The sequence below is a fragment of the Nicotiana tomentosiformis genome, chromosome 1 (assembly GCF_000390325.3).
Source record: "Nicotiana tomentosiformis chromosome 1, ASM39032v3, whole genome shotgun sequence".
Taxonomy (NCBI): Eukaryota; Viridiplantae; Streptophyta; class Magnoliopsida; order Solanales; family Solanaceae; genus Nicotiana; species Nicotiana tomentosiformis.
The window spans coordinates 76,611,672-76,625,901 of record NC_090812.1 but is presented as its reverse complement, the minus strand read 5'-3'; positions in this window follow the sequence as shown (position 1 = coordinate 76,625,901).

The window sequence follows — 14,230 nt, the reverse complement described above, 5'->3', positions numbered from 1 at the left end:
TTTTTCTTTAAAAAATAGAAAAGAAAAATTTTAATTCACAAAATTAAAACTCTGTATTAAAATTATTCAAAATCGCAAGCCGATCTATATTTTTCTAAATACAAGAGGACTAAAAACAAATAACATTGGATCTTTGATTAATATTAATTACTATGTATATATTGTTTTCGTCAACAACTAAAAAATATACTTGAATATATCTATATCTATATATATATATCGATCTTTTTTAATAAGAAAATTATGTTATGTAAATTGAAATAGAGGAAATAATATTTATATAATTTTTTAAAAATTTAACACTCGCTGATATATATACACGCCCGCGTACCCTAAAGCTAGTAATTCTAAATATATAAATCCTTTGTATAATGAAACTTCTACGCAGATGATCATTAATCTAACTAAACAGATATAAGATAATTTGAAACGAAGCTCCAAATAAGTAAACTAAAATAAAATACAAAATTCATATATAATCGTTAAAATATACAACAATATATTTTCTGGGAACCAAAAACAGACTAGTAATTACTAATTATACATTGGAGCTATCATAGTTGCCAACTAGGAGTAATTTGTTTTATACTCGACAAGTATGAATTTGCTTCCATTTTTTACTTTAGAAATTTGATCCCTTTTTTTTTTCTTCAAATTGCATAGAACAAATAATTTAGTTAAAAGGTTTATCAAACGTAATGCCTTGTAATTAACGTCACGATAAGGTAAATTATGAAGAAAAAGTGCACTATGTGAAAATAATTTTGATATAAAACTTTAAATTATTGAACGAGTGTAATACTTTAGCCGTACCGAATGTATTTGTCACGACCCGAAATTCCCACCTTCGGACCGTGATAGCGCCTAACATTTCACTTGCTACGCAAGCCAACTTTAGAATAATATTAACCAATTTTTAAATAATCTTTAAATTATTAATAATCAAAGAAACAAATGTGAAAGCAAAGTTTGAAATATAGTGAAATAAGCCATAAAAATAACGGTGTCTAAATACCATCCCATAATTGGTATCACAAATGCACGAGTTTCTAGAATAAATACAAATAAAGGTCTGAATAAAATAAAGTGTCTGTAAATAAACACACAACTAAAGTAAAATAGATGGGGACTTCAGAACTGCAAACGCCATGTAGTTATACCTCAAGTCTCATCTGGTAGCTGAAATCCGAGCAAGTCTATGGTACGACGCTGGGACCAACTCCGAAATCTACACAAGAAGTGCAGAGTGTAGTATCAGTACAACCGACCCCATGTACTGATAAGTGATGAACCTAACCTCGACGAAGTAGTGACGAGGCTAAGGCGGGTCACTTACATTTTCTGTACGCAATATTAGTAACAACAACAATAATAGAAATAAATCGGGTAACTCGTTTATAATAATTGAAGTCAGCTCAGCAGTCATAACCAATTATCATTTCCATCAATTCTGTTGCAACATACAACCCGCTCTCACAATATATTCACATTCAATTCTGTTGCAGAGTGCAACCCGCTCTCACAATATATTCACATTCAATTATGTTGTAGCGTGCAACCCGCTCTCACAATATATTCACATTCAATTCTATTGCAGTTGCAACCCGCTCTCACAATATATTCATTTTAATCAAGTTTGTTGCGGCGTGCAACCCGATCCCCCAATATATATATATATGTATGTCGACTTTTAAATAAGTCTGTTGCGGCGTATAACCCGATCCTTCAATATGGACTTTTAATAAGTCTGTTGCGGCGTATAACTCGATCCTCCAATATGGACTTTTAATAAGTCTGTTGCGGCGTGCAATCCGATCCTCCAATATGAACTTTTAATAAGTCTGTTGCGGCATACAACCCGATCCTCCAATATGGACTTTTAATAAGTCTGTTGCAACGTGCAACCCGATCCTCCAATATATTCATTATAATTAATTTTGTTGCGGCGTGCAACTCGCTCCTCCAACATATTCATTTACCAATTCTTATAGAAGAATTTCCCCAATAAATGCAACAATTAACATAAAATTATAAGACAACAAGCATACAATAATTATGATTTAATTACGAAACAAACAAAGGCAAATAGCAAATTATTATAGAAATCAGAGAGAAAATATGCAGTTTAATATTTAATATGCTAAATGTCAAATAACAATTAAGGCCCATAATTTAAATAGCATGTAACAATTAATGCAGGAATTCAAGAATTAATATATGACAAAGAATAGGAGAGAAATAATTATTATAATAATTAATTCATGATTTAAAATAATTTATGATTTTTCAAGTAAGCAAGCAAACAATTAATTTGACGACGTATAGACACTCGTCACCTTGCCTATACGTCGTTCACATGCAATTCACATAACAATTAATTTAAGAGTTCTATTATCTCAAGTCAAGGTTAATCACGACACTTACCTCGCTTTGTAAATTCCAATCAATTATTCAACCACAACTTTTCCTTTTAAATTTGTCTCTGAAAGCTTCAAATCTATTCACAAACAATTCGATATATTCAATACTAATCATAATAATTAATTCCATATGAATTTATTAATTTTCCGGATAAAAATCCAAAATTCATTTAAATATTCGACAGTAGGACCCACGTCTCAAATCCTGAAAAAACTTATGAAATCTGAACACCCGTTCCGCTACGAGTTCAACCATACAAAAATTATCCAATTCTGATGTTAAATGGACCTTCAAATCCAAATTTTCGTTTTTTGGAAAGTTTTACAAAAATTCCAATTTCTTCCATCTAAATCCGAAATAAATGATGAATATAGACATGGATTTGTGAAATATAATCACTTTTGGTTAAAGAACACTTACCCAATTCAAAGTCGTGAAAATCTCCCTTGAAATCGTCAAAATCCGAGACTTGAAACTCAAAAATGAGTAAAAATAGCTACTTCAAAATTTATGGGCTCTGCCAAGTCATTTTCGCATCTGCGGATAAAAGTTCCGCATTTGCGAACTCGCATTTGCGAGACAAAGCTCGCATTTGCGATGCCAGGTTGCCAGGTGAAGTTTCGCATTTGCGGACGCTCCTTTCGCACCTGCGACATCCGCTTCTGCGCAAAATGGTCGCACCTGCGAAGACCCCAGGCCAGGCTCGCATATGCGGACACGCTTCTGCGATCGAAGCCTTTACACGCCTGGGCGCATATGCGATGGAAGGCTCGCATCTGCGGGCAAAAATCCGCAGGTGCGATTACAACAGAAGGAAAATAAATCCAGATTTTGCTTAAGTCCAATTCTTGATCTGATTTCAATCTGTATCACTCTCAGGGTACTCGGAACCCCATACGAATATACCAACAAGTCCAATAATATAATACGGACTTACTCGGGGTTTCGTATCATGTCAAACAACGCTGAAATTACAAGTCACACCCCGATTCAAATTTTGAGTTTTAAACTTTTCAATTCGCAAATCTCGTGCCAAAATATATTAAATGAATCCGGAATGACTTCAAATTCGGCACACAAGTCATAAATAACATAACGGAGCTGTTCAAATTTACAGAATTGGATTCCGTCTCCGATATCAAAAAGTCACCGCGGGGTTAAACTTGAAAATCTTTAGCCTTTAAATTGCTAGTTCCGTTAAATGGTCATAACTTGAGCTAGGAACCTCCAAATTAAATTCTGGGCATACGCCCAAGTCCCAAATCATGATACAGAGCTACAGGAACTGTCAAAATACTGATCCGGGTCCGTTTGCTAAAAATATTGACCAAAGTCAACTCAGTTGAGTTTTAAAGCTCTATTTCACATTTTAATCCATTTTTCACATGAAAACTTTTCGAAAAATTTTGCGGACTATGCACGCAAGTCGAGGAATGATAAATGGTACTTTTCGAGGTCTTAGAACACATAATTACTTATTAAATTTAAAGATGACATTTTGGGTCATCACATTCTCCACCTCTAAAACAAACGTTCGTCCTCGAACGGAGTTAGAAAAAAGTACCTGAGCTGGAGAAAAGGTGTGGATATTTACTCCGCATGTCCGACTTGGACTCCCAGGTAGATGCCTCTACCGGCTGACCTCTCCATTGCACCAGAACTGAAGGATAACTCTTAGACCTCAACTGTCGGACCTGCCAGGCTAGAATAGCCACCGGCTCCTCCTTGTAAGTCAAATCTTTGTCCAATTGGACTGAGCTGAAATCTAACATATGGGACGGATCACCATGATATTTTCGGAGCATAGACACATGGAACGCCGGATGAACCGCTGATAAACTAGGTGGTAATGTAAGCCCGTAGGCTACTTCACCCACTCTTTCAAGAATTTCAAAGAGTCCGATATACCTAGGGCTCAAGTTGTCCTTCTTTCCGAACCTCATTACACCTTTCATAGGTGAAATCGGAGCAATATTTTTTCTCCAACCATGAATACAATATCACGGACTTTACGTCCGGCATAACTCTTTTGCCTAGACCGAGCTGTGCGAAGTTGATCCTGAATAATCTTGACCTTATCCAAGGCATCCTGTACCAGATCGGTACCCAACAACCGAGCCTCTCCCGGTTCAAACCAACTAACTGGCTATCGGCATCGTCTTCCGTATAATGTCTCATATGGAGCCATCTGAATGCTCGACTGGTAGCTATTATTATAAGCAAACTACGCAAGTGGCAAGAAATGATCCCAAGAACCTCCAAAGTCTATAACACAAGCGCGGATCATATCTTTCAATATCTGAATAGTGCGCTCTGACAGTCCGTTTGTCCATGGATGAAATGTTGTACTCAACTCCTCCCGCGTGCCTAACTCATGTTGTACACCCCTCCAGAAATGTGAGGTAAACTGCGTACCTCGATCTGAAATAATAGACACGGGCACACCGTGAAGGCGGACAATCTCACGAATGTAAATTTTAGCTAACCTCTCTGAAGAATAGGTAACTGCCACTGGAATAAAATGTGCTGACTTGGTCAACCTATCCACAATGACCCAAACTGCGTCAAATTTTCTCTGGGTCCGTGGGAGCCCAACAACAAAATCCATAATGATACGCTCCCACTTCCACTCAGGAATTTCTAACTTCTGAAACAAACCACCGGGTCTTTGATGCTCGTACTTAACTTGCTGACAATTCAGACACCGAGCTACATATGCAATTATATCCTTTTCCATTCTCCTCCACCAATAATGTTGTCGCAAATCTTGATATATTTTGGCGGTACCTGGATGAATAGAATACCGGAAACTGTGTGCTTCTTCAAGAATTAATTCACGAAGCCCATCTACATTAGGCACACAAATACGACCCTGCATTCGCAGAACCCCATCTTCCCCCATAGCAATATGTTTTGCATCACCGTGCCGAACCGTGTCCTTAAGGACAAGTAAATGAGGATCATCATACTGCCTCTCTCTGATGCGCTCATATAAAGAAGACCAAGTGACTGTGCAAGTTAGAACTCGACTGGGTTCTGAAATATCTAACCTCACGAACTGATTAGCCAAAGTCTGAACATCTGCAGCTAATGGTCTCTCACCAACCGGAATATACGCAATACTGCCCATACTCGCAGCCTTTCTACTCAAAGTATCGGCCACCACATTGGCCTTTCCGGGGTGATACAAAATAGTGATATCATAGTCTTTCAACAACTCCAACAATATTCTTTGCCTCAAATTAAGATCTTTTTGTTTGAACAGGTACTGAAGGCTATGATGATCAGTAAATACCTCACACGAGACACCGTAGAGGTAATGCCTCCAAATCTTCAGCGCATGAACAATGGATGTCAGTTCTAAGTCATGAACAAGATAATTCTTTTCATGATCTTTCAACTGTCGCGATGCATATGCAATCACCCTGCCATCTTACATTAATACTGCACCCAACCCAATGTGAGATGCATCACAATACACCGTATAAGATCCTGAACCTGTGGGTAATACCAACACTAGCGTTGTAGTCAAAGCGGTCTTGAGCTTCTGAAAGCTCAACTCACTCTCGTCGGACCATCTAAATGGGGCACCCTTCTGGGTTAATCTGGTCTTAATAGCTGTTCATAATCAATTACAAAATCGTCAATTAACTCCATGTTAACAAAAATCTCGTTTCAAACCTTCACAATACTAATAACGAGATGTGAGGCATGAAGACCTCATAATTATTTACCCAATTAATGAGTCACATTTAATGCCACATGGGCGGGCACCTACCTCGTAGGTTACAACTCAATATTACAACACGAATTTGGCAAGTATGTACAGAGAATTTCATACAAATATTTTTAAATAATCTTAGCAGGCATGACTCCCTATTAGTACTATAGTACAAATTTAATTTCACAAGGGAGAATTTAAACATAAGAATTTTTATCACAAGTATCTCGTCCTTATATAACTTCCATCACAGCTCATAGCCCGGTTTAAACATATCAATTTATTTTAAAATACGAGGACCTCGGCCTCAGTTCCGAATCACAAGTAATATGTATATTTTGCCAATCGAAACTTTCCATTTTCTCCTTTTAAATAACTTTCGTTAAACAAAATCACAACACATAATGAACCCCACACCGGTAGGGCATATAATTCATAATTTATAATTAATTATCCGAAAATACATCAAAACATACCGAAATAAGTACCAGAAAGGCACCTTTAGCCTCGCAGATCTTATTAGAGTCCATCATGGAATGATAGGTGTAGTTATCTCCATAAAACCTTCCAACAGAAGTAAACACATAAGTAGATTATAGAATTATGAAGCTCACTCATAAGTGGAGCACAATAGGAGGACTCGTCTTGATACTCAGAACCGAATCAAGTTAAGGAAATTATTCCTTTATTTTAAATCGAGGTCGTACCTATAACGACACCATCTGATGTAACAACCTCCACCTTACCATAAAACAAATATAACAACGACTGGGTCTCCACCTCTAGGACGCTTTCTACCCACCTGTCCTCCACCCTTAACTGATCGTGTGGGTGGTGTAGTAACTGCAATGGGGCACGTAGTCTGAGTGCTTTGATGAAATATGCCTCTCATAAGTTTGGGATAATTTTCTCATGATGTGCCTAGTATCACCGCATTCATAACAACCCCTTTGTGGGTTTGGCTGCTCATATTGAGTTTGTGCCAGATAACTGGAATAACCATTGTAGGAAACTCATGTCAGTGGTGCATTAAAAGAACTTATTGGAGCACCTCGATTGATCCGATGTGCGAACTGGGCTGGCCGACTACCTAAGCCCCTGCCATAATGATTTATACTCGCAGAGTAGAATCCACTGAATCCCCCAAAACCGCGAGACATCTTGGCCTCCTTAGTTTCCTTTTTCCTCACCCCGAACAGGTTCTAATATCTTGGAAATTTCTACTACTAGTGGAAATGAAGTATCAGCCTGCAGCTCACGAGTCATACAAAATTTTACAATCATAATTGAGTCCTTTAATGAGTCTGTGGACTCACTCTCTGGCTATAGAAAGTAAAGTAGGAATATGACGGGCTAACTTATGGAACCCGATGGCATATTATGACACCGTCATGGTGACTTGACGCAAACATTCAAACCCTATGCGCCATGCATTGCGGAGATTCCGGGAAACAAACTCTTTCAAATGCGTTATGGGAACTGAGCCAAGTGGGCGGTGTTACATTGGCTGGTCTGCCCTATTCATAGGCTTGCCACGGACACCTGTGGAGAATTATCTCTCCCAAGGCCAATTTTTTCTTTTGTTATGCTGACCCAACACTGTTGAGCTGACCCATTTCTTAACATACTCTTCGAATCTTCCTTGGGGTAAACTTTACCCCTATTTATATCTAATGATCACAAAAGTAGAGCTACATACAGACAATTCTTAGTCTAGAATCTCGTCAACCACTGTACTTCCTCCGAAGCACCCCAAAATCCGCAACCATGATGTCCACGCTGAGTAGACCTTCTGTAAATTTAATGTTGTTTCTCTAACTCCTTTGGTACTGAAGTATAAGATTATTACGGAGGCGGACATACCGCAAGTCCCAACCTTATCCTCTACAAAATCTCAGGCCTTAAACACATGTAAATTTTGGGAGAACCTCTCAGTACCACATATATACATTTCAGGCCAAAACTGATATAACACATAAATCACAATCCATTCATTGATAGTGGACCCCCCCACTCGGCGCAAAATCATAGTTCTCCACGTCCGATGGTCCATAATATTAACCTTCACAACTCGTATAAATCAACCAGCTGCCAAGGTACGTTGCACCCCCCATATTATTCACTGGGTGATCTCTTTATACGTCCGTATCTTTAATCGAAATCATGCGTTGAGGCAATGTTTGAGCATCTCTGGCTTCCTCGTAATCCATATGCGGCATCACGAACCGTCGACGCACAACTGATACCGAGTGCGCAATATCACGCACGAGTGGATATAAAGGAATATGAGATATATGTTTCAAGATAAATCAATGTCGCATGATAAGGAATGAAAGAAGTGAAATTGTTCCTAAACTCCATAGCCTATGAGAGATAAGTACAGACGTCTCCGTATCGATCCTTTAGACTCTACTAATCTTGCTCATGACTCGTGAGACTTATGTAACCTAGTGCTCTGATACCAACTGTCACGACCCGAAATTCTCACCTTCGGACCTTGATGGCGCCTAACATTTCACTTGATAGGCAAGCCAACGTTAGAATGATATTAACCAATTTTTAAACAATCTTTAAATTATTAATAATCAAATAAACAAATACGGAAGCAAAGTTTAAAATATAGTGAAATAACCCATAAAAACAACGGTGTTTAAATACCATCCCAGAATTGGTGTCACAAGTGCACGAGCTTCTAGAATAAATACAAATAAAGGTTTGAATAAAATAAAGCTGTCTGTAAATAAACACACAACTAAAGTAAAATAGACGGGAATTTCAGAACTGCAGACGTCATGCAGTTATACCTCAAGTCTCCTCTAGTAGCTGAAATCCGAGCAAGTCTATGGTACATCGCTAGGACCAACTCCGAAATCTGCACAAAAAGTGCAGAGTGTAATATCGGTACAACCGACCCCATGTACTGGTAAGTGCTGAGCCTAACCTCGACGAAGTAGTGACGAGGTTAAGGCGGGTCACTTACATTTCCTGTACGCAGTATTAGTAACAACAACAATAATAGAAATAAATCGGGTAACTCTTTTATAATAATTGAAGCCAACTCAGCAGTCATAACCAATTATCATTTCCATCAATTCTTTTGCAGCGTGTAACCCGCTCTCACAATATATTCACATTCAATTATGTTACAGCGTGCAACCCACTCTCACAATATATTCACATTCAATTCTATTGCAATGTGCAACCCGCTCTCACAATATATTCATTTTAATCAAGTTTGTTGCGGCGTGCAACCCGATCCCCCAATATATATATATGTATGTCGACTTTTAAATAAGTCTGTTGCGGCGTGCAACTCGGTCCTCCAATATGGACTTTTAATAAGTCTGTTGCGACGTGCAACCCGATCCTCCAATATGGACTTTTAATAAGTCTGTTGCGGCGTGCAACCCGATCCTCCGATATGGACTTTTAATAAGTCTGTTGCGGCATGCAACCCGATCCTCCAATATATTCATTATAATTAATTCTGCTGCGTTGTGCAACCCGCTCCTCCAACATATTCATTTACCAATTCTTATAGAAGAATTTTCCCAATAAATGCAATAATCAATATAAAATTATAAGACAACAAGCATACAATAATTATGATTTAATTACGAAACAAACAAAGGCATATAGCAAATTATTTTAGAAATCAGAGAGAAAATATGCAGTTTAATATTTAATATGCTAAATGTCAAATAACAATTAAGGCCCATAATTCAAATAACATGTAACAATTAATGCAGGAATTCAAGAATTAATATTTGACAAAGAATAGGAGAGAAATAATTATTATTATAATTACTTAATAATTTAAAACAATTTATGATTTTTCAAGTAAGCAGGCAAACAATTAATTTGACGACGTATAGACACTCGTCACCTCGCCTATACGTCGTTCACATGCAATTCACATAACAATTAATTTAAGAGTTCTATTATCTCAAGTCAAGGTTAACCACGATACTTACCTCGCTTTGTAAATTTCAATCTATTATTCAACCATAACTTTTCCTTTTAAATTTATCTCCAAAAGCTTCAAATCTATTCACAAATATTTTGATATATTCAATACTAATCATAGTAATTAATTTCATATGAATTTACTAATTTTCTGGATAAAAATCTAAAATTCATTTAAATATTCGACAGTGGGACCCGCGTCTCAAATCCCGAAAAAACTCACGAAATCCGAACACCTATTCTGCTTCGAGTTCAACCATACAAAAATTATCCAATTCTGATGTCAAATGGACCTTCAAATCCAAATTTTTATTTTTTTTGGAAAGTTTTACAAAAATTCCAATTTCTTCCATCTAAATACAAAATAAATGATGAATATAGACATGGATTTTTGAAATATAATCACTTTTGGTTAAAAAACATTTACCCAATTAAAAGTCATAAAAATCCCTCTTGAAATCGCCCAAATCCGAGACTTGAAACTCAAAAATGAGTAAAAATGGCGACTTCCAAAATTATGGGCTCTGCCTAGTTATTTTCGCATATGCGGATGAAAGTTTTGCATTTGCGGACTCGCATTTGTGAGACAAAGCTCGCATTTGCGATGCCAGGCTGGCAGGTAAAGTTCCGCATCTGCGGACGCTCCTTTCGCACCTGCGACATCCGCTTATGCGCAAAATGGCCGCACCTGTGAAGACCCCAGGCCAGGCCAGGCCCGCATCTGCGTGATTTGGTGCGCATCTGCGGACACGCTTCTGTGATCGAAGCCTTGACACGCCTGGGCGCATTTGCGATGGAAGGCTCGTACTTGCGAGCTCGCACATGCGGCAAAAATCCGCAGGTGCGATTACAAAAAAATTCAGATTTTGCTTAAGTTCAATTCTTGATCCGATTTCAATCCGTATCACTCTCGGGGTACTCGGGACCCGTACGAATATACTAACAAGTCTAATAATATAATACGGATTTACTCGGGGTCTCGTATCACGTCTAACAACGCTTAAATTATAATTCACACCCCGATTCAAGCTTTGAGTTTTAAACTTTTCAATTTGCAAATCTCGTGCCAGAACATATTAAATGAATCCGAAATGACTTTAAATTCGGCACACAAGTCATAAATGACATAACAGAGTTGTTCAAATTTCCAGAATCGGAATCTGGGTCCGATATAAAAAAAGTCACCCCCGTGGTGAAACTTGGAAATCTTTAGCCTTTAAATTGCTAGTTCCGTTAAATGGTCATAACTTGAGTTAGGAACTTTCAAATTAAATTTCGGGCATACGCCCAAGTCCCAAATCACGATACGGAGCTACCGGAACTGTCAAAATAATGATCCGGATCCGTTTGCTAAAAATGTTGACCAAAGTCAACTCAGTTGAGTTTTAAAGCTCTATTTCACATTTTAATCCATTTTTCACATATAAACTTTCTGAAAAATTTTACAGATTGCGAACGCAAGTCGAGGAATGATAAATGGTACTTTTCAATGTCTTAGAACACATAATTACTTATTAAATTTAAAGATAATATTTTGGGTCATCACAGTATTACACATGCAACTCATGATTCTTTTTTTGTCGTATTGCTCATTTTGGTCTCCTTGTTATAAAGTAAAATACAAAATTCTAACTTATTGATATCTAAGTTAAGTTTTTGTAATGCTACTTATCTCACCTCATGAAATGTAACTCTCTCACAAACACGCATGAAAAATAAACTGGTTAATAACCAACAACAAGAAAATTCTAACAATAAAATAATGCTATTAAATTTTGTTTAAAGAGAATGCCAAAAGTAATTTAACATAAAAATAAAAAATTAGGATTTTTATAATCAATTTTGACTTTTTCCTTCTATTCTAGCGTTTCTTGTGTTTTCTTAAATTTAAGGGACCAATTATTTATTGCGAGTATAAATAAGTTGGGTTGACAGTTATGATTATTTATTAATATTCTTTTATACAAAGTCCATCAAATACAACATGCATGACAAACCTTGTCTAAAGCATCGTGCTTAGGTGCACGTTTGAGCAATATTTGAGTTAGAAATTTTAAAAAGTATATAACGTTAAGTACAAAAAGATACTTTTACCGACCCTTTTATAACTTCCTTTTCAAATATTTTTTTCTAATTTAACTCAAAATTTGTTGAAGCACAATTAAATTATGGTCTTATAGGAGTTGTGAGCCAAAAAAGGATTGCAAGAATGCAAGTGTTGATTACAAAATATGTGATCTTATGCACGATTAAAGATGAATTAAAGTTGTTATCCCCATGATTTCGTACGTAAAAGTACGCCATACGTAAATTGATGAAATCTCGAAAATAAGATATTACATCTTGCATTTCGTACGTTAAAGTTTTGTCGTAAGGTAATCGACGTAAGTTCGGAAATGAGATTATTTTGAGATTATAAGTATTATGCTATTTCAAACAAGTGATGAGTACATTCGTGAAGGTGATAGGGCAAGCAAATCGAAGAAAATGAATTTCGTCGGAATTTGACAATTTGGGATAAAATACAGCCCGAGCTAAAATACCCGATATTTATGGACTAGTACCATACAAGGTACCACATGATCATGATAGTAAGGTGTATAAAGTGTATTAAAAGTGAGTAGTATTTTAAGTAAATTGATATAATTCTTAATTAAGTGGGTAATTGATTAATTATTGAATTTGTGGATAAATATTTAAGTAAAACTTCTTGGATAATTATAAGGGGCAACTATACACGCGGGGTATGTAAGTGTGGCAACAAATTGCCAACAATCTTTATGCCTAAGGAGTTGGTGGCACTACTACATCCATATCTCATTTTGGGTGTAAAGATCTAATTAAGAAAGCATTTCTTAGTTCACAAAGTAAAAAGGCATAATTTCAATCTTTGAAATTACAAAGATACGGATGAAAGCTTCAGTAAAAGTCATAACAAGATTATGATCAAATTCATTTTTTTGGCAAGGAATATACAGAAAGGAAAAACAAGGAATATAGGTAAGGAAATTTTTGAACTTCATATGAGACCTCATGCTACTATAGTGACGACAGTCTTAGATTTGCAAAGAAATTCATACAAAATTGCAATGCGTAATAACAACGGGATTTTGCAACTCTAGGGGAGTACGGTGCAATCCTTCTCAAGAATACCATATGAATTTTTTCCTACTCCAGGTATGTTAAGGCTATCCCTTCTTTCTTTTGGCGTGATCTATACGATACAAATGAAACGAGCAAATGCACAATTTTCATAAATGACTCTATTCATAGAAATACTAGAGATGCTTATGTTCTCGATTCCCCATATGTCATATTATTCTATCATCTGTTCATGGGTCTCAGAAAAATACGTATTTGATAAAGTTTATCCGAAAGGCACATTGATTTTTATGATATTCCGAGAAATCTTATTAACGTATTTCTTATGCATTTCATGAATTTATACATGTACATTGACATATGACCAGATGGCGTTATATACGCGTATATATATATATATATATATATATATATATATATATGTAATATGAAAAAAAGGTTACGGCGTTATATACGCACCACCACCTGATCAGTTGGTATACGTTGATGATTTGCCCACAGTGGCCGAGATGATATGATGGGATGCCCTCAAAGGATTGATGATGTTATGAACGCATATACCCATGCATGATATGACATTTATACGCATATGCATGACATTATAATATTAAATGATTCACAAAGATATTCTCATATGTATATGGCGAGTCCTTTACTCCATGCCTCTCTCATGTCTATTGTCTATTATTTATTGATTTTCATTCCTTACATACTCGGTACATTATTTATACTGACGCCCCTTTTGCCAGGGGACGCTGCGTTTCATGCCCGCGGGTCCTGTTAGACAGGATGAGAGTCCTCCAAGTAGGCTATCAGCTCAGCAGAAGGTGTTGGTGCGCTCCATTTGCTCCGGAGTTGCTATTTGGTTAGTATGATTAGAACATATGTTGATTGGCATGGCGGGACTCTGTCCCGACCTTTTATTGCCCTTTTCATTTCACAAATCAAATAGAACGAGAGATCAAACTTGTTTCATAAACGGAAACACATTTCATACAACTTGGATTTACCGGAGATTGA